Source organism: Triturus cristatus, chromosome 8, assembly GCF_964204655.1.
Source record: "Triturus cristatus chromosome 8, aTriCri1.1, whole genome shotgun sequence".
NCBI classification, from domain to species: Eukaryota; Metazoa; Chordata; class Amphibia; order Caudata; family Salamandridae; genus Triturus; species Triturus cristatus.
Window position 1 is genome coordinate 790,584,557 of NC_140591.1, and position 21,110 is coordinate 790,605,666.

Here is a 21,110-nt window from a genome sequence, read left to right on the forward strand (position 1 = left end):
AGCAAGACGCAGGGAAATAATGACTTTCAGGCAAAGTTTTGATGCTTGGTGCTCGGACAAGCCCTCTATTACTGGAGGCCTTTAAAGAGGCTCAAGAGATTGGTGAACTACCTGCAGACCTTAGAAATTCAGAAATATTTTTGTGATACCGAAAGTGGGTATGGAGGGCGCACACTGTGAGGACTTTCGGCCAATCTCACTGTTGAATACGGAGGTGAAAATTTGGGCCAAGATGCTGGCCACAAATTATAACGTGAGTTATTACTCTCCTGGTCCACCCGGCCCAGTCCGGGTGTATGCCTCAACGGGCTACCCGGCACAACTTTAGGCAAGTGCACAATGTGACTGGCACAACTTGAGGCAAGTGCACAATGCGACTGAGCAGAGTAAGACCTGTTCTGACCACAGGGCCCTGCTCTCAATTGATTTTAGTAAGGCCTTTGACTCGGTGGACTGGGAATATTTACTCACCCTCTTGCCTCGCATGAGGTTCGAACCTAAGTTTATTGGCTATGGACGCCTATTATACACTACCCTTCAGGATAGAGTTGCACAAGGGTTGCGACTTCTGAATGGTTCCGGATAGCACGAGGCACCCATCAGGTTTGCCCATTATTATCCTTGCTGTTAGCGCTAGTGATCGAGCCCCTGGCAGCCTGGGTGCAAGTTGACGCACTTATTAGCAGTTTTCAGTGGACCTCTAAGGAAAGTGACAGAATTTTGTTCTATGCTGACGACGTCATTCTGTTCTTAGATGATCCAGAATTGTCAGAACCTAGAGCTCTCCAAATTCTACAAATATTCGGACCATATTCCGGTCTTCATATGAACATTAATAAATCTTCGATGTACTCCTTTGCTCCCTGCCCATTATATATGCTGTGGGCGTCGGGGATACCAGTACTTCCTTCGGGGTTTAAATATCTAGGGGTTTACATCACAGACATTGCACTGCAGTTCTTTAAACAATATTTATCATCTCAGTTGGGCGGCCTCGGGAGAGACAGTAGATTTTGGTCCACTCTCCCCTGTCCCTCTCAGGACGCACTTCCACTTTCAAAACTGTACCTCTACCAACTACAAAATCCTCCCTTCCTGGTGGATAAGGCCTTCTTCACCAAGGTGAATGTGCAAATTTGAATGCTGCTATGCAGGGGCCGTCCACCCCGACTAGCCCTGAGGAAATGTTAACTGGTTTGCAAGGGAGAGATAGCTATCCCTGATATGCTCTTGTACTACTGGATGGCACACTTGCTTATAGTGAATGAATGGTGTTGCGGGGAATTCGAAGATCCGGCACATGCAGTAGAGGGATGTGTGATGGGTCGGCAAAACCTTCCACATCCACTTAAGAGTGCTGTCGCACTAATGACCATCTCACCGACCAGCCGCATGAATGGGGATTGGTGCCCTGACCGCAGCTATGAAATCCAGAGGATGGGCCAGTAGGTTGACGCTAAAGGCTCCACTGTGGCGGGGCTCTAGGCTTCCACAAGTCGCGGCCCTCTGCAGCTTCTCTGCCTGGGATGCCATACGTAATGCCACACTAGGGGATGTAATTCGTAGCAGGACACTGACGTCCTTTCAAGACTTACAGGTTAGAATATGGCATGCACCAAACACAGTTCTTCTGCTATTTGCAGCTTCACCACACACTTTTACAAGTCATTCTATTAGAGGAAGCCAAACACGAATTCTCCCCACTGGAAACAAAAATTCTTCTTACAAACATTAAAGAACATAAATTGTCTGAGATCCATAAAATGCTTCTGCATAACTTGCCGGATCCAATGGTGGCAGTGAATATGGCAAAGGAGGGGAAGCTGAGTCAGATGGATGACAACGATTGGAGGGAATCAGTGTAGACCCCTCGAGAGGCAGTAATAGCACCCCAATTTAGACAGATACAGCTGAAGTTGCTCCATTGCGTTTACCTCACCAGAGCATGGCTGCACTGCATGGGCCTGACAGCCACGGGGAAATGTGTGAGGTGTAAAGACCAACAAGGAGATATACCCCACACATTCGGGTATTGCTGCACTCACTCACTTCTGGAACGGGGTTCTGGGACAGTTGGAGGGGGTGCTGGGCAGGAATATTCCTCAGGACCCCAAACACATCCTTTTACATATAAAAGATGACTTAGGGCTAACTCAGTAACAAAGGGCGTTACTCTAGCTGGGTTTGACTGTTGCCAAAAAGGATATTGCAAGAGCTTGGAGGGACACGACGCCCCCCCCCCCATTGAGACATGGGCTAAGGGTATGACCTATTGTTAGGGATAGGAGAGCCGGATTTACTTGTCAAGGGGATGCCCCAAAAACACTATAAAATCTGGAAGGAATACACCGGGCTCAAGGGCATACAGTTGAAACCATGCACAGACAGACCATTGTCCACTTTCGGGGATACACACCTATGCACATAAGGTCCCAGGGGACTAGGTGCTAAGAGCGTTGCAGCGCCAAGACACTTTTAACTATTTTCTAAGAGTTGGAGTGGACTCTTGAGTTAAGGCTTAATAGTAAGCATTCCCTGGATGTTGTCACTAGTAAATGGGGAATAGCCCTGACCACATTACAAAGAGCGGGTGGGACGGGGATTTGCCAGTGAAACATTAGAACCCCGACCTCAAGCAGAAATGTGTTATTGTTTAACCATGTCATAACATTTCTTTGAATGTGCAGAGTTAGAAAACAAAAAATACGTATTTTTATCTAAAAAATAAGTATTTGACTAGACATTCATTTATTAACACTGCTTATCCACAGCTACCACTGAGACTCAAGTGCAGAAGGGGCACTTGGCCCAGTTGCTAAGAATCCATAGAAGGTCGGGCCCCAGGACATCAGGAGTAAAAGGCCTCAGCCACCTCAGTTGGGCCCAGTGACCACTGTGTGCCCCATGGCCCTCTGAAAGGGGTTGATGCCAGGGACCTTTTATGCTCCTCAGTTTACTGTCCACAACACAATACAAAGGATAAGATTCGATACTGCCTCTTACTCTAATTACTTACTTGGATGCTCTTATGTAATTTACTCATGGCTTTGATATTAGTTTCTTTGGTACCTCTTCAAGTGCAGTATTGTTTTCTCGCCAATTTTCATTGGCGTCAGTTTTTATTCCTGCAAGTGTGTGGTGTCAGGGACTTTTGCTTGCTCTTATATTTGCTGTGCTCATCTGTTTTTTACCCTTGATAGGAGCAGAAAAGCGGAGCAGTGCTCTATGATTAGCAGTAGTGTGCATGGAAAAGTGTGTTTTGCCAGCTGCTGTTTAAAAAGCAGCACATGTTTGTTTAATGTTTTTCGTTCCAGTCGGCCTCAGAGGCTCCTTCCTGAATCAATTTTCAACACTAAATTTGACGTATTCGGCTGCTTCTTTGTTTCTATTTGTTGCTAGGAACAGAATTGCATATTTGGTTCTTCATTCAGGGTGGCATCTGAGATTTCTTCTTAAATACCTGCTAAGAGTATGTCCAACAGTGGTTGTGAATGCACTTTTTTTCCACAAATAACCATTATTAAACATTTTTCTGCAATTTGAAACAGCATGTTTGCTACTGTGAGCAGACAGCCTTCAAGGTTCCTCTTGAAATATTTGCTAACAAACTTTCCAGTGAATGCAGTGTTGGACAAGTTACTTACCTTCGGTCACGCCTTATCTGGGAGAGACACGATCTAGCTGAAGATTCCTTACCTTTGAATTTCCCAGGAGTCAGACAGGATCCAGAAGATTTTTCTTCTAGCAATACCCCTGCGTGCCGGTAGGTGGCGTTGGTCAGCTTCACGTGACGTAGTGCATACCGGAAGTGATGTCCACACCACCTATATAGGTGCCACTATGGTGAGCAGACACCAGTTACTTTTCACGACCTTCGATGCCAGAAAAGAGGAGCCATGAAGAGTGCTGACATTAGTGTGTTTGAAAAGAAAACTAGGGTCCTGAAAGGGAACAACCCTAACCCTAGAAACTTATTCGCAGTGCGGGGAGAATGAGTGGGTCAGTAAGGGATCAGCGGCTAGGTCATGTTTCTACCAGATAAGGTGTTACCGAAGGTAAGTAACTTCTCTATCTTATAGAGACATCTAGTCGCAGATTCCTTACCTTTAATAGTAATTCCACATTTGTAAAGCATGACTTATCACCCCTAGGGGTATCCAGGCGCTGGGGGGCCATCGGGGAGATTAAGTGAGCTATTGCCCAGAGTCACATTATGCTGAGCTGCCGACAGCAATCGAACCATGAGCCCCGCGCTCCAGAGTCAGCCACTCTGGCCGCTGAGCCACACCTCTCCATCGATATGCAAGCGATACCATCCCCGGTGGAGGGCTGCAGACAAATTCTAAACTAGGAAGTCCTGCAGGACCGTACGGGCGACGTGCTCATCCCAGCGAACCTGACTGTCCAGGCAGTAGTGTTTGTTGAATGTATGCAGAGACGCCCACGTCGCTACTTGGCAGATTTCCAGGACTGGGACTCCATATGCTAGTAGAGTGGTCACAGCTGTAGCTCTGAGGGAATGAGCTCTTAAGCCTTCAGGAAGCTGCTTTTTGCCAAAACATAGTATATCTTAATGCAGAGAACAACCCCTCGAGAGATGCTCAGTTTCTGCACTGTCTAACCTTTCTTTGCACCAACATACCCCACGAAGAGTTGGTCATCCACTGGTAAATCTTTAGTGCAGTCAAAGTAGAACAACAACACGCTTTTTGGCTCCAGATGGTGGGGTCACTCCTCTTCCTTAAAGGGTGTGGAGGAGCATAGAAAGTGAGCATGGTGACCGATTGTCCCACATGAAAAGGTGTCACCACTTTCAAAAGGACAGAGGCTCTAGTGGGAAGCACCAATTTGTCAGGGAATATTGTCAAGAAGGGGGGCTTAGACATTAAAGCATGCTGTTTACTCATACTTCTAGCAAATGTGATAGCCACTAAAAAGGTTGTTTTGATGGTGAACAGCCAGAGGGGACAATTGTGCAGAGGCTTGAAAGGAGCACAAAAGAGGAAGGTGAGAACCAAATTAAGGTCCTATTGAGGCATTATGAAGGGGGAAGGTGAAAACTCTGCTTAAGAATCTATTTCCAATGTGCTCTTTGTTGCAATCAAAAGGCAATAAAATTGGTTATCAAAAAAAAAGAATCTATTTACAATATGTGATTTAAATAAGCAGGGTTGCTTTGGGAGCCTCAGGAAAGCAGACAGAGCAGACAAATACCCTTTCAGGGTGCCCAGAGCAGAGCCCTTCTGGGCGAGGGTCAAAATGAGAAGTGAAAAGTGATATATCAGAAAGGGAAGCTGAAAGGGGGCAGATTTCTCTGTATAATATAATACAAATTTATTCCACTAGCAGGTGTATACTGTCTAAGTCGAGGAACACCTGGCTGCCAGAATAACATTGGAAACTTCGGGTGGAAGGTCAAAAGCTGTCACCTGCAGCCGCTCAATCTCCACCCACGAAGGCATAGAGTTGACAGATTTGGGTGGAGAACCATCCCCTGCTGCTGCGACAAACGATTCTCCCAATGGGGCAGCCTGATCGGAGGACTGATGCTCATTTGCAGAAGCTCAGGATACCAAACTCTCCGTACCCAATCTGGAGCCACAAGCTTGACTTGGGGCCCAGTTGTTCCTGATCTTCTTGAAAACTCTGGGCAGGAGTGGTATAGGCAGAAAGGAGCACGGGAGGCCTGAGCTCCACTGGAGATGAAAATCATCTCAGAGCGAGAGCCACCTTGGAAAGAGTGCAAAACTGCTAACATTGCGCATTCTTGGCGGAGACTAACAGATCTAATCAAGGCCCTCCACACTGTTGAAGGAGACCTTGTGCCACCTACGGATGGAGACGCCATTCGTGATTGGCTAACGTTTGTCTGCCCTGGTGCTCAGAGAACTTGCCAGGTGTTGAACCACCAGGGATATACCCTGCTGTTCTAGCCATGTCCGGGGAAGAAGAGTGTCTTGACAAAGGGTCCACGACTCCACCCGCCCTGTTTGTTGCAGTACCACATAGCAGTGATGTTGTACGTGAACACTTACACTAACCTTCCTTTGAGGGAGGGTAGAAACGCTTTCAATGCCAATTGGATTGCCTGGAGCTCCAGCAAGTTGATATGGAGTCTGGATTCCGCCGGAGACCAGAGTCCTCTGATCTCCACCTCTGCCAGGTAGCCACCCCATTCCAGGAGTGACGCATCTGTCACTACTGTGAGATCTGGTTGGGGAAGGGAGAGGGGCCTGCCTCTGACTTAATGCCGCCACTGCAGGTCTTGTGCAGTTCCCTCTGAGATCTGGACCATGTCAGAGAAATTCCTCTGATGCTGCGTCCCACTGCAGAGCCCGTATATGCCACCTGGAATGTGTCAGTAGCACGATTCAGGAGGCCAGGAGGCCCAGCAGCCTCAGAGTCATTCTCACCGAAATCCAGGACAGAGGCTGAAACATCAGTATCATAGCCTGTATATCCTGGACTCACTGCTAGGGAAGATTGGCTCGGAACTGCACTGTGTCCAGAACTGCTCAGATGAAAGGGAACGCCTGAGAGGGAGTCAGGTGTAAATTTGGCACGTTGATAGTGAACCCCAGTGGATGCAGTAGGTTTGCTGTAGTCTGGAGGTGGGAGATAACAGCCTGGGGGAGCCTACCTTCAACTGCCAGTCGTTGAGATAGGGGAAGACTGATACCTCTGATATGCACAGATAAGCTGCAACCACCGCCATCACCCTGGTGAACACCTGAGGGGCGCTGAGAAGGCTAAAGGGGAGCATGATTAATTGAATTTGCTTCTTGCCTACCGTAAACCGTAGGTAACGCCGATGGGCAGGCAAGATGGGAATATGGAAATAGGCATCCTGCAATTCCAACGCTACCATCCAGTCTCCCGGGTCCAGGGAAGACAGGACCTGAGGAAGTGTGAGCATCTTGAATGTTTCCGTTTTGAGGAAGTAGTTAAGTGATTGAATGTCTAGGAAGAAGGCCCTTGTCCTTTTTCAGGACCAGAATTTAGCGGGAATAGCAACCACAGCATACTTCTGCCGCCAAAATCTTCTATAGGGCTCACTTGGCCAAGAGATTCATGACTTCCTCATCGGAGTAAAATTAAATGATCCGCCATCAACCTTTATAGGATGGAGACATGGAGGGAGGGGTGGTCTTGAAGGGGAGGGAGTATCCCCTTCAGACTATTTGGAGGATACACCTGTCTGATGTGATGGTCTGCTAGTGGTGGAGGTGATGGCTGATCCTACCAACAAATGGCCTCCCAAGGTCTAGAAAGGTGAGACTAGGAGGGTTTGGAGGCTGAGGCTGCTGGGTTTTGATGGCTGCCAAATCCAAGTGGTCAGAACAAATTGCTCCTGTGGCCACGCAGGGTTGCTGAACTTGTGTGGCTTGATGGCTGGGGTAGTGCTGGTGTAGCTGAAATCCCCTTCTTTAGTTACAAAAGGGACAAAAGGCAAACTAGAAACATGCAGCCACTAAGAGGCCCAAGTACTTGGCCGTAGCCCGCCAGTCCTTAAAGGGCTCCAGCGCCGTGTCTGCTAGTCTACCGGTGATTAAATCACTCTACCCTGTGAGTCTGTCGTGTCTAGACCACAGTGAATGGCAAACTTTGCTGCATCCCTCCCATCTGACACTGCTTGGGAAAGGACAGCCCCGGCCTCCTCTTGGACCAGTAGCAGCTACTTGCGCAACAGTTTCCCACAGAGTGTGGGAGTAACAGCCCAATAAGCATGCGATGTTCACCGATCACAATGCAAGGCTGACAGAAGAAACATTTTCTTGTCCCAACTATCCAGCCTCTTGGATTTCCTATCTGGGGAAGCGGAAGGTAGTGCGCCCTGGGATGTAGAGCCTGGACTACCAAGCTCTCTGGGGTAGGGTGGGTGGTGAGGAAACTGGGGTCGCCCGGAGGAGAGCGATGACGGTAGGTAATTCTCCTATTCACAGGAGCCCCTTTGCTGGGCTTGGACCAGGTTCTCACTAGGACTTCTCTCAGGGCCTCATTAAAAGGGAGTAGGGGTTCCGAAGAGGAAACTCCCCGCTGTAGCACCTCTGTCAAGATGTTAGTCTTGACCACCTCTGAAGGAAGCTGAAGGCCAAGGACCTCAGCCGCCGTTCGCACCACCTTAGCATGAGACACTCCCTTCTCCGTAGCCATGGTAGAGGGAGACGGCAGACCAGTATCTGGAGAAGTATATAGTACAGTGAGCTTCCTACCAGTCACTTTCTTCTTTAGGCTAGTCTTCTAAAGGTTCTGGCGACCCCTCTCAATCTTCTCCCACTCCTAGCCCTTCAGAATAGGGCTTAGGAAACAACCTAGAACCTGGAGGTCATGTCAGCGCCAGATTCAGCATCAGTCGATGCGATACCAGGAATTCGAATGAGGGTGGCGCAGCCAGGGGGCACCTGCAGTGTCAGGGGCATCGGGGTGGGGGAAGGTCGCAATGGGACATCGATGCCGGGGCCAAAGAAGCTGGCAGGGTTCCGATGGAGCCCCCTCTGGCCCCATGGGGCCCAAAGACGTGCCGGTGGGGTCAGGCCACCCAAAAATGAGGCACAAGGTCTCATAAAAGTCTCGAAGTTGAGCCGGAGTCGTTCCGGCTCCATGAAAATCAGGGAGGGTCGAAGCCGACCAAGGCGCAGGTTCTGCAGAACGAGATCTTGAACGCCGAAGTTCCTCCATCACGTTGGATGGCGGACAGGGTGAAGTCGAAGCACAATTCGACTTCTTGTGTTTTTTGTGCCTCTTACAAGAATGTCCCAACTATTCAAGTGGGACGAAGAGGACTTTGGACTCCTAGCGGTGCCGGGACCTTCCTCTCAATCAGGACCATGACCTACGTGAAGTCAAGCGACACGGTGACCCCTGCCGGCTGCAAGCAACTTTAGGGACCGCTCCCTCAAAGCCTACGGAGCCATGGCCAGGCAGTCGGAGCATGACTTTGAGTTGTGGTCGCGGTCCAGACACTAGAGACAAACGAAATGCGGGTCTATTACCAACATGGCGTGGTGACAGGCACTGCACGGCTTGAACACTGAAGTCTAGCTAGACATGGTACCTACACACCAAAAAAGGGTCAGCAAAAAGTCAAAAAAATCCTGTCAAAAAGTGACAGAAGGAAGCACTCGTCACGGATCAGCGCTTGACTGGTGCAGAAAGAAAAGAACTGACGTCACATCACATTCGATGTGGACGATACCGATGACGTCACGGGGAGCTGACCGTCACCACCTACCGACCAGGGGGTATTGCTTGAAGAAAAATCTTCCGGATCAACTCTGATGCCTGCGAAATTCAAAGGGAAGGAATCTGTAGCTAGATGCCTCTATCAGATAGGTATTGCTAGAAACTGCAGATATAATTCTGCAGATGATGTTGCCACTTCATCCGTTCATTCACATATCCATTTTTAGGTCTGGTGCTAGCTAAGACCTTTTGATTTTACTATAATTATATATTTAATTAACTTATAGTGGCTTTTAGAAACCCTGTTCATCCACTGGCACACAACTAATGCTGTCTGTAAGCAGATCTATAAACTTGCACCTGCTTACCCTCACGTGGAGACATATTTCCTTTCATTTTACAGTCCTCCTTTGCTATTACCCTGCCAAAGGACAAAAATGTTAGCTTTTTCTGATTTTTTTACCTTGGGAAGACAGGCCGTATTTAAAGGTTAACCTTTTAATGGTTCAGGTAATCATCATTTTGTATTTCTTGGGCTCATACAGATGTTCATGAACATCAGAAACATAATATGGCGTGACGACATGACAGTTATCAACTGCATTTCTGAAGATTGTGAAATAGATATTTTGAAAAACAATTCTGAAAGACATATAAAGCCAAACCACAACATAACAAAGAATGATGTCCATCATACTCAAAAGCTAGTAGTCTCAGTTTAGATCAGAGGTTTACTCCTTCCATGGTCATGTAAATTTGGGAAATATACGACCTATTAAAAAAACATTAGCATAGTCAAGAAGGATTGTCTATTTTAAAAGTGAAAGTAATTCTTCATTTATTGGAGTGTTAGTGTGCATGCATGGGTCAGTGGGTGAATTTGATAATGAGTCAATGGCTGGATGGGTGAGTAGGTGAATGGATGCATAAATGAGTAAGTGTCTGAGTGCATGTTTAAGTGTGGGATGAGTGACTTCATAAATGGAGACAGTTGAAAACATTAGTGCATGATGGATGGTAGGATAAATTTGTGAGTGTGTTACTATATGAATGAGTGATTGTATTAAACACTCGGTCTGCAAGCAAACATGCTCAGGATCTGTTTAACTTCCTATCTGACTCTAATCCCGCCTGCCTTTTCCTGACGGAAACCTGGCTCGGCGAAGCATCAAGCCCAGATGTAGCGAATGCCCTGCCCTCTAACTACTTTATGCTGAGGAAAGACCGGCGCATAGGCAAAGGAGGGGGAGTGGCTCTGGTGATAGATAGACGCTATGAGTGCTCCTTCGTACCTACAGAAGACATTCCTGGGGCAGAAGCACTGGGTTTTTGTCTGACACTTTCACCCGCTCAATCTTGCGCGGGTTTGTTGGTTTACAGACCCCCAGGTCCTATTGGATCGTTTCACGAGGAGTTGGACCTAGTGATTTCGGCAATGAGTGTACAATTTAAGCACTTCATTCTCCTGGGCGACTTTAACATTCACTTTGATATAGCGGATGCTGCGGATACCATCAAAGTCTTAGACATTACTACTCCACTGGGCTTGTCACCCTACGTAGTGTCTCCCACTCACAACAAGGGGCATATTTTGGACCAGATATTTTCTACTTTGCCTATTACAGTGGCGCCCCCCTTTCCCGTGTTATGGTCTGACCACCTACTGGTGACCTTTTAATATCCAGTTTAAAACCACTGTGACTATGAGAGGCAATGGGTGCCAACCCCGGATGTCGCGTGCCCTCCATCGAGTAACACCGTCGACGGGTGACTTAGAGGAGGACCTAGTCCTCTTTCAAACGTGGCTCATGCAGTGTTTGGGGGATTTGGCTCCGCCTGGGCGGGCTTATAAGAAATCTACGCGAGCGTCTGCCCCATGGTTCACGCCTGCGCTCAATACCAGTCGACGGCACTGTAAGAAGGCCGAAAGAGCATGGCGAGCAAACTATCTGGAACCATTGAGGGAGGCCTATAGATGCTGCACTAAGGTCTATCATAAGGAAATCTATCTGGCTAAGAAAGCCTACTTTGCTCGAAGGATTGAGGAGGCCACCAACACCAGCAAAGAAATCTTCCTGATTGTGAAGGAATTCACATCACCAGCCTCCGTCTCTCCAAAGTGCTCCTTTTCGGAACCTTGGGTTACGCAACTGGCAAGCTTTTTTGCTAACAAGATCAAAAGCATCCAGGCAACTTTTCCATCTGTTGTGTTAGGGGGAGTGTCTATTCTAGAACCCCATTCCGTTGTGTCTGATTCAGGACAGCCCAGTTTGTTGAGTTTTCCACCTATTGAGCCTCAAGTCTCACTGGAATTTCTTTCTAAAATGAGATCTGGCACTCCGCTGGACCCCTGTCCTGCTAAGTTTCTAGCCAAAGTGGCTCATGTCATTAACCCAATTGTTAATCCGATCTTAAATCGCTCACTGGAGACAGGGATAGTGCCGCTTGCCTGGAAACTGGCACTGGTTCTTCCTCTTTTGAAGAAACCCTCTCTAGACCCTGCCATCCATGCTAATTACCGGCCTATCTCTTTGCTCCCGGCCCTGGCTAAGGTGGCAGAAAAGCATGTACAGTCGGTTCTCTCAGACTTTGTTGAGTCACACGGTGTCCTGCATTATACCCAATCCGGTTTCTGTGCGAATATGAGCACGGAAACGGCACTGCTGGAGGTGGTGGAGGCCATTAAGGAGGTCCAGGACACCGGAGGGAAGGCACTGCTGGTGTTGCTTGATCTCTCGGCGGCGTTTGACACCGTTCCACACGATCGCCTATTGGCCAGACTCATGGAGATTGGTGTCGGGGGAACGGTGCTCAGATGGTTTAAGTCCTTTCTTTCCAATCGGCAACAGACAGTCTGGGCTCCTCCGTACTCGGCGGCAGTGCCGCCCCTGGAGGTGGGAATACCTCAAGGGTCGATATTAAGCCCCACTCTTTTCAACATATATATGTCCCCTTTGGCGGCGCTGGCTGAGTCTTTTGGCGCCCAGATTGTCTCATACGCTGATGACACTCAGCTTCTCTTCACATGTGGGAAAAACATGGACTTGAACGGAGACCGCATTAAAAGCTGTCTGGGTGCGGTTTTTGCCTGGTTTCAATGTAACCAGTTGAAATGCAACTCGGACAAATCCGAGGTTCTTTTCTTCGGCTGTCCACCGAATCCCTGTTGGAAGTCCTGGTGGCCTGCGGACATGTTTCCTCCTTCCGCAGTGGCCTCTGTGGCTAGGAATCTTGGTGTTAGGATGGACAATTGTCTTACTCTTAAACCACAGATTATGAGCCTGGTCGGTCAGTGTTTTGGGATATTGAAAATGCTAAGGAAATTCCTTCCTTTCCTATCCATTGCCCATAGGAAAATCACGGTGCAGGCTATGATAGGATCAAGGCTGGACTACGCTAACATCCTCTGCCTGGGTCTTCCGAAGTTCCTTCTTTCACGCTTGCAGGTAGTGCAGAACTCGGCCGCACGGGCAATTTTTGGCCTCGGCCATCGCTCCCATGCTGCGGGACTGTTGGAGTCTCTTCACTGGTTGCCAATTCAGAAACACATTGAATTCAAGGCTCTCACCATGGCGTTTAAGGCACTTCATGGCACTGGTGCCCTCTATTTGAGGAAGAGAATTGGTTTTCATCTGCCTTCCAGAGCCTTGCGTTCGGAGTCATTGTCTTTGACCACGGTCCCGGCAATTAGGCGTGCCCGGATCGGTGGGCGGTCTTTTAAATGTCTTTCACCCCGGGCCTGGAATGCCCTCCCACTGTCCTTAAGAAAGAGCGAGAGCTTACTGTCATTTAAAAAGGAGCTCAAAACGTGGCTGTTCGGCCAATAAGTCCCTCCTATCTCGCCGGGGCTTTGCGGGTATGGGTCTGATAGTGCCGGGACACTCTGCTTGAGTAGCTGAGCGCTCAATAAAACACCAGATAACATAACATAACAACATAACAAGTTAGAACATTGGAATGTTGGAAACTCCATTGAAAACAATGGAGATCTCTGGGCTTATAATGGCTGGTATAAGCCCGGAGCTCCAACATTCCAATGTGTCTTTGTTCACAGCTCTGGCTGTGAACAAAGGCTTCAGGGAGCCTGAGAGAATTTGAATCCCCTCGCGCTCCCTGAAGGCTTTGTTTCATTTGTTAGAACATTCTGCCCTTGAGTAGTAGAATGTTCTAATAGCCTCATAGCCCTTCGTAGCAGGGCTATAACGGCTATTAAAGTCCCGCTGCTTTGTAAAGGTCCCTAGCCTTTGGCTCGGGCCTTTAACGATGCAGCGGGCCTTTAATGGCCGGAATAGCCCGCTACGGCGGGCTATAAGGCTATATTACAGCAGTCTCACTGACTGAATCCTCAAACACAAATATTAGAAATGCAAGATTTACCAACATCATGCTAATGGAAGCACCAGAGCAGGAGTGGGCACAACAGTCCAAAGACAGCATATAATAAGCAAAGCATTACCACCAAAATTACACAGGAGTAGCACCACTGTGAAACGAATGTGCACCCAGTCAAGAACTACCATTACCACAATCATTGAAGTTCACAATTGTACCGTCATTCATTACCCTTAGCTGTATGTTTAAATTTGCACAATTATTCAGTAATAATTAGTGCATGCTTAAATGTGCCCCATTGTTCATCAATCATTAGGGCATGTTCAGTTACGCACTCACACTTGTCACGTCAGATCAGAGCCATTACTTAGAAAGCTTGGCTTCATGTGCACATTTGCAACACCACTCAGTACTCAGTAATCATTTTTTGTATGTCGAGATTTTCACCACCTCCCACTAATCTTCAGTACATACCCATATTTGCACCATCTCTCATTAACACTCCCACATTCCATTTACAATCATATCAACAAAATGCCAAATCTAATATTACTATAAGCCATTTTCATATGTAAATGACATAGGGTCTGATGTAGGAAACGATTTTCCTATTCTGGGTCTTTGGGAAAATGTTTTAGTACATATGGGGCCATATTACAGTAAGTGCCCTGGGGCGCAATGGGCGTTTGCACCCGCTTTGCGAACTCCCGTGGCACTTTGGCATTACAGAAGGGGCGCAGACGCTTGTGTGTCCCCTTCAGTAATAACGATAGCGCTAGTACACTTAAAGCACAACGCTACCTTCAGGTGGCATTCCCTCGTTTTCATGGGGGTGTGCACTATTCAAATGATGGAATTCCTTTGCCTCTGTGCCCACGCCGTACTACCGATGCGGGCGCAGAAGCAAAGAAGCTCTTATGGGGCGCACTCACAGTGCGCCACCTAAAAGGTGGTGCGCTCCCTGACAGCAGCCTTCTGGAGGGGGGGAAAGGGGGTCTTATGGACCCCGCAGACATCCCCTAGCATGCAGGTGCAGTTACTGACTGCTCCCGCCTGCAAGGGGATCTTTAATCCCTTGTAAAAGTGCAGGCGAGGGCCTCCTGCACTGTGAAAACATGGAGTTCACATGAGTTGATGGTTGCCCTGGGGGCAGCGCATTTATCTTAATAGGATGCACTTTCATTGTTTGCACCGGGCGCACCTTTTAGTAGGTGCGCTCGCACAAACAAAGAAAATGCATAATACGGCCCATGGGGCTTAATGTTTATGCCGATGACACTACATCTCCCCTATCATTCCCCTACAGTTGTTTATTTATCTGCTCCTTTTTCCTTATGTCTCTAGCTGCACAAGGGAGCATTGCCACAGGTTGTTCATAGATTTTCCTCTGTCCCGAGCAGAGCCGAGTACCTTATGCCTTTAATAGGAGGCTATCTGAAATAAGCCAAATTGGTGTAGAGATCCTATGAAGTAGCAGAAAACGTGCAGAATCTCAGATCTTTACCAAGTCAGTCATTTATTTGCATATTGTGTTATACCTGTTATGTCCCAGAAAATTATCTGTAAAATGCTGCTTAATGGTGGGTTTTACAAACACTTAAAGCTAGATTCATAAAGCATATTAAATAGTGACTAGGCTTTACAGAACAAAGCAAGAACATAAAGAGAGGGAACCTACAGATAGTAGGTTACAAATTCCCTTTTCACAAAAGCAGCAACCAGAGGTTATCTTACAGCTAATGAAAGCTGCCACCAAGAATGGAGAGAAAACAGTCGCTCAGATCAGACAAAAACTAAAAACGGAATTTAAGATTTATATTGACAAGATAGTTCTATCCACTTTTCGCCATGTCAGTTAGTCTCACTTTGAAAATACACAGACGTGTCCTAGATATCGGATCCGAGAGCCTCCTTCTGTGGCAAGAACAGAGGGGCTGCTGGGATATTAAATACTAAATAAGTTGGACAATGAGCCACTGATCCAGTATTCAATATCCCATCAGCCCCTGCTCTCCTCTTGCATGAGATCGGAGCCAGGGTCGGATTGGGATCACAATTCGGCCCGGGCATCCCATAAAAAAGTGGCCCACATTCGCGGATTTCACCCATTTATAAAACAGCATTTGGCTAGTCTCATTGGGCTCATTTTTAAAGAAATGTTTGATAAATTACATATTTTAAAGCTCATAGAGCCAGAAACAGGGCTTTAAGTGGGATGAAAAAAACTGGGGGGGGGTCTCTAAAAGGGGCGTGGCCAATGTAATTAAGGGCATGGCTTAAAAACATGTAAGCTAAAAATCTGTGGTTCACATAGTATGCCACCCGACTAGTATTTTGCTGTTTCTGTCATTGCATCCAGATATATGATACAACAAGTAACATCATACCTAAAAGTCAGGACTATTGGATTTGTCAATGGTTGTAAGTTGCATAAGATAAATAAGCAGCAACTATGGCTTGTATATAATATTGAAAAAGCTTCCACTTAAAGCCCTGGTGACACCACGACAATGTTGCTGCTCCTGAGTTTCAAAAAGAGAAGGGAAACGCTCACCTGGCATGACGTCATTGCGTAACTTCTCCACTAGTGAGAAGTGAGCAGTGTGAGCACACGCACATCTTGTGCCTGCTGTCTCGAGACGGGCCTCTATCGGGCTCTGTTTTGTGCCCTGGCACAGGCGATCCATTTTTTTCCGGACAGAAATGACAGCATTCTGCTGTCACTGCAGTCCGGAAAAAAAGTGCCAGGCCAAAAAATAGAGACCCGTTTCGAGGCCCCCTTTAAAAAACTGCTGTCGCTCAGCACCGGTGAGACCCGGCCCACTAAAAGCTCTGGCCAGAAACATTTGTGAAAGCTAGAAGCACAACATTTTGTCTGGGAGAGTAAGTGAAATAAAGTGGCCCAAAGGCCACAACTCCTGATGTGGCCATGTTTACCACCGGGCCATTTTTTAACCAGCATTACTGGTATTTTAATGTCCTGGTCGTAGGAAAATGAAGAAAATCACCTAATGCTGGTATTTTCTCCTCTGATCAATATGTACTTTAAACAATAAACATTTGGTGAACGGAGTCTTAATCCGCTTTAAAGATCCATGACAGATAGTTAAAAGCTAAACAAAGGCAGAAAAGCCGTGTCAAGAAGGAATAGGGGCATTTTTATTATTGTATAAAGAATCCTCTTTTATTATTATTCCTGCCTCTGCATTATTTTTTATTGTAGTTTTAGCTTGCACTTGGCCCAAAGGCAGTGAATATATGAGCACCAGTCACATTAAAAAAGATCAAATTAATTTTTCTTCTAGGCCTTGGGCAATTAAGTCATTTTCCCAGAATCACAGGATGTTGAGCTGAGGCTGGGACTCGAACCTATTTCCAAATTCAGCAGCTCTGACCCTAACGTTACATCCTCTAAAATGTTCTTTCTGTGAAAGATGCCTCACAGTGAGGCCTATGCAAACATACAACCCCCCTCTGCCAAGGCCTGAAAGACTCTGGCGCTGAAGTGCCAGCAACAGGCCCCCAGCGGGACCCCTTCACTTACTCTTTCACCACCTCAGCCAAGTATAGCCTCTGGCCTCTGGTCCGGCGGGGGGGGAGGGTGGGGGAGGGGGGTGTGCTCCAGGGGAGCTGAGGTGATTATGGCCCAACAGCCGCATAACCTGCTCCCAGCCGGGTGCCTCTGTTTAAGAGCACAGTAGGGAAGTAGGACACTGCTTCTGAGCGTCTGCTCTGGCCCCACTGGAGCCAAGCTAAAGTCTGCAACAGCCAGAATACTGACCGAGCGACGTTGCTGCAAGCTACCCCCTCCGAGCCTGTCTGCCCATGATCCTGGCTCCACATTACAGTGGCCGGGCGGGGAAGAGACTAAGCTGTGGTTGATAGTGCCAACGAAACGGCCCACAGGTGACCCAGAGGCACCGGCGCATCCTGAGAGAATTCACTCTGCCATCTACAGAGAAGTTGCAGGCGCCAGGTCGGTGTGCTGGACTTGGTGCCCCCTCCCCTGTGCAGGCAGGAGATGGTTCCTGGGTAGGAGGTGATTGTGAGTGATGCACTAACACTGATAGGATACAGCGGCTGAAAGCACTTCCTACCAAAAGTACTTCCGTGTTTCCTATTTGAATGTAAAGTTGATAGAAGAATTATTATTTTTATTATTATGAATATTAATCTGTTCATACATTTGATAATAACATAATACAGGGCACAACAACAACAAAACTATTATACTGTGGCATATTCAGAGTTTTTCACTCCTAGGTATGGTAAAGATAGTAACAGAAAAATATACAGAATTCGAGACATTACTTTTTGATCTATTAATAGTAATTGGAATGTCGGGGGACCACGGGCCACATATCTTCCGATGTTTGTTTGCGCACTCTCTTCACCTATAGATCTTCTTTTCAGCCAAATAAATGTAGTTTATGCCTCTGACCAGACTTACCGAGGTGGGGGTTCAGTGTATTGCAAATGTCGGGCAATATCTCTCTCGGCCACCGTACCGCCAATACCCTTAAGTATCCTACGACTGTGTAAATGAGTCCAACCCTCCATGATCCGCAGCACAGCGACCTTAGGGCCCAGATCAATGGGCGTCTGGAGCATACTTGTTAAGAAAGATTGTTTGTATGCTTGCTGAAAAATATGCTTTGAGGAGAGCTTTGTGGGTTAAAAATAGAGGAGTCCAGTAGGACAAGAGCATTTATCGCAACAGCATCAAGGTTGGGGGAGCTTTGAAGTTTTTGTTGTGTATTCTTTATCATAAAGAACTGAGGGTCTCTCAAAGGGGCGTGGTCGATGTAATAAAGGGCGTGGCTTAAAACATTTAAGCTACAAATCTGTGTTAAGCATAGCGTGCCGCCTGAGTAGTAGTTTGCCTCTACTGTCATTGTATCCACATATATATAATACAACACGTAACATTATACCTACAACATGCCAGGACTATTGGCTTTCTCAATGGTTGTTAGTTGCATAAGATAAATAAGCAACAACTATGGCTTCGTTGTATATAATATTGAAAATGCTTCAGTTCTGAAATGATGAGGCTGTGCAAGAATTATAACGAGTCTCTTTGAAGTTACATCAAAGGCAGTGAAGTGTAAAGTAAAAGGACTGACATAATTTAAATATAATACACCGTTGTGTAGACAGAGCTAACACGGATAAACACTGTAAGAATTATATCATTAAAACAGTATTTGCATCTATGTGGAGGGTGGTATTTATCCACGTTCCTTTTCTTTTTCATCCCTGCTGGTTTCAAAGTTTGAATTTTGAGCACAGGGATATAGGACTTTCTTACAATGCATTGCCTGTCGTATTAGTATGGTGCGATGAAATACTGTGATGTGGTGATTTCCGTATGTACATTTTAGACAGATTACAATCATTACCATACTTTAAAATTTGCATTGCAACTCGTCGAACCAGGTTATTACCTGCATGCATATTCACAACCAATAACCACATTTTAAACTGTGGAGCAACAGCCAGAATTTCCAAAGTTATACATGATTCCGGGTGCCTTAAATCTACTGGCTCTTCTACTGCCATCTCTCTTCAGGATTACCTTGTGATTTTTAGGGAGGGTGTGTTACAAGAAAAAACACGCACATATATGCATAGTCATGGCACGAGTCGGGGTACACGCGGGTGGACAGCGTCCACCCACTTTTTTCACAGGGTGAATGCCGTCCACCCTGCCAAGAATTTGATCCCCACTGAATAATGTGCTGAACTCGTCCCGGTGTAATTTCCAAACACCAGGATACTTTCAGCAGCGCCTGCACGTTGTCTGGTTGTCTGCGTTCCATCTGCAACAAGCAACAACGTGCAGGCGGGGACGGGGCTTTCTTATTTAAGACTCCTGCTGGGCCCATAACAAAAGGCCGAATCTGAGGGGTCATTAGGCCTCCTTTTGTTCGAGTCTCTTGGCTGGGAGCAGTCAGGCGCCTCACACCTGATGCAAATGAAGCAGAGGGGAAACAAAGGCTCACACTTTGTTTGCACTCCACACAAACTTAAGAGAGGCAGCTTTTCTTTTCTTTTTAATAGAGTGTTATATAGCGCAAACTAGACCTGAATCGGGTATCAGAGCACTTTACATGAGCACCAGTTTTGTTACAGAAGGACACATTCATTTTTGTTAGGCACAGGGAGATGAAGTGATTTGCCCAGAATCGCAGGATGTTGAGCGTTGTTGCCGAGACTCGAACCCGGTTCCCCAGCTTCGAGGTTGACCGCTCTAGCCGTAAGGCTACATCCTCTCCTCTTTGTTCAGTCCCTGTTTAGGAGATATGCATGCACTGTAAGAATATCAGCTGTGTTGGTCTTTCCCAGTATTTACACAAAGCAAATTGCGTTTATATAGAGCTTACTTCCCCTGAGGAGGCGTTGAAATAATTTAAGTACCACAATTTTTTCATGTATAGCCCTACTCATTCCAATGCAGGATGTCAGAGCGCTTTACATCAACACATGCATGTTACATGTACAATAAATTATATAAGTTTGTAAATTAATGTACAGGATATGGTACATAAAACAGGGAGATTGCAAGATGTAGAAGTAACATATCATCTTCCATAGCTCACTGTGCTATTATCCTCTTAATGCGCTCAACATACACATGACAGACCTGATAAACATATATGTTAGGGCTTTAGAGCTGATGTCACTCCTTGTGATGCCACTTCTTGTAAAGTCGTGGCTTGTGATGCAACTTTCTATGATATCAATGCCTGTGATGCCATGTGTGATGATGTCATGCGCCGTGATGTTGCGCGCAGTTATGTCGCGTGCTGTGATATCACGCGCTGTGATGTCACTTGTATACTGCCTAACTAGGTTAGTCCCCCACTTCTTTTTTTAGGACTTGGTCCTGCGTTAAGTGACCATTAAAAGCACAATCAAATCAGTTTCTTGACAATGACAGTTTCATTATTTTGTAAGGAGTTTCTTTGTTCTTAGCTTTGTATAATATTCTTTTGTAAATAAAAAAAATGAAAGAAACACACATAGACAGACGCCGTTAAATATAATGTCATTTATGTCGCTCTACGCAGGCCAGCATGCTGCTCTGAACCCCAAAGTTAGTGTTTTTCAGTGGTAATTGTTATCAAGTAAAACGTGTTATAAAAAGAGAAGTATCTTTCGTCATCATCATGAAGCCGTTGGCCGGAATGAGTGCATGGGCAACATTAGCATTGCTACAAGACTCCGGGATTTGGTTGTGACAGACTTGGAGCGACTGAGGACAGCTGAGCTGCTCGCCACAGAGGTGTTCTGCATATTTATTCTGGTAATGTATGTAGGGCGAGGGAGAGGATTAAATAACCTGAAGTGGTTTGCGGCCCAAATGTGTATAAGTTTATGACAAAAGGCGTCGACTGCCTGTTACTGGAACACAAGTGCAGCCAGAAATGGAAACTCATTCACTGGTGCATGACAGCAGGACGAGAGGCAAGGGCAAGTCTCGTGTTCACAACTATCAATAACTGTTTACAAATAAAATCTCTTTTCAAACTCAAAACTATCAATAACTGTTTATAAATAAAATCTCTCTTCAAACTCAAGACTATTAACAA

At 46.5% G+C, this 21,110-nt stretch overlaps 1 protein-coding gene across 4 annotated transcripts in view; it reads right to left on the minus strand.

Annotated features, from left to right (window-relative positions):
- LOC146805091 (CTP synthase 2) overlaps window positions 1–21,110 on the minus strand; it is a 1,453,753-nt gene that overhangs the window by 1,432,253 nt on the left and 390 nt on the right. The window lies entirely within an intron of this gene.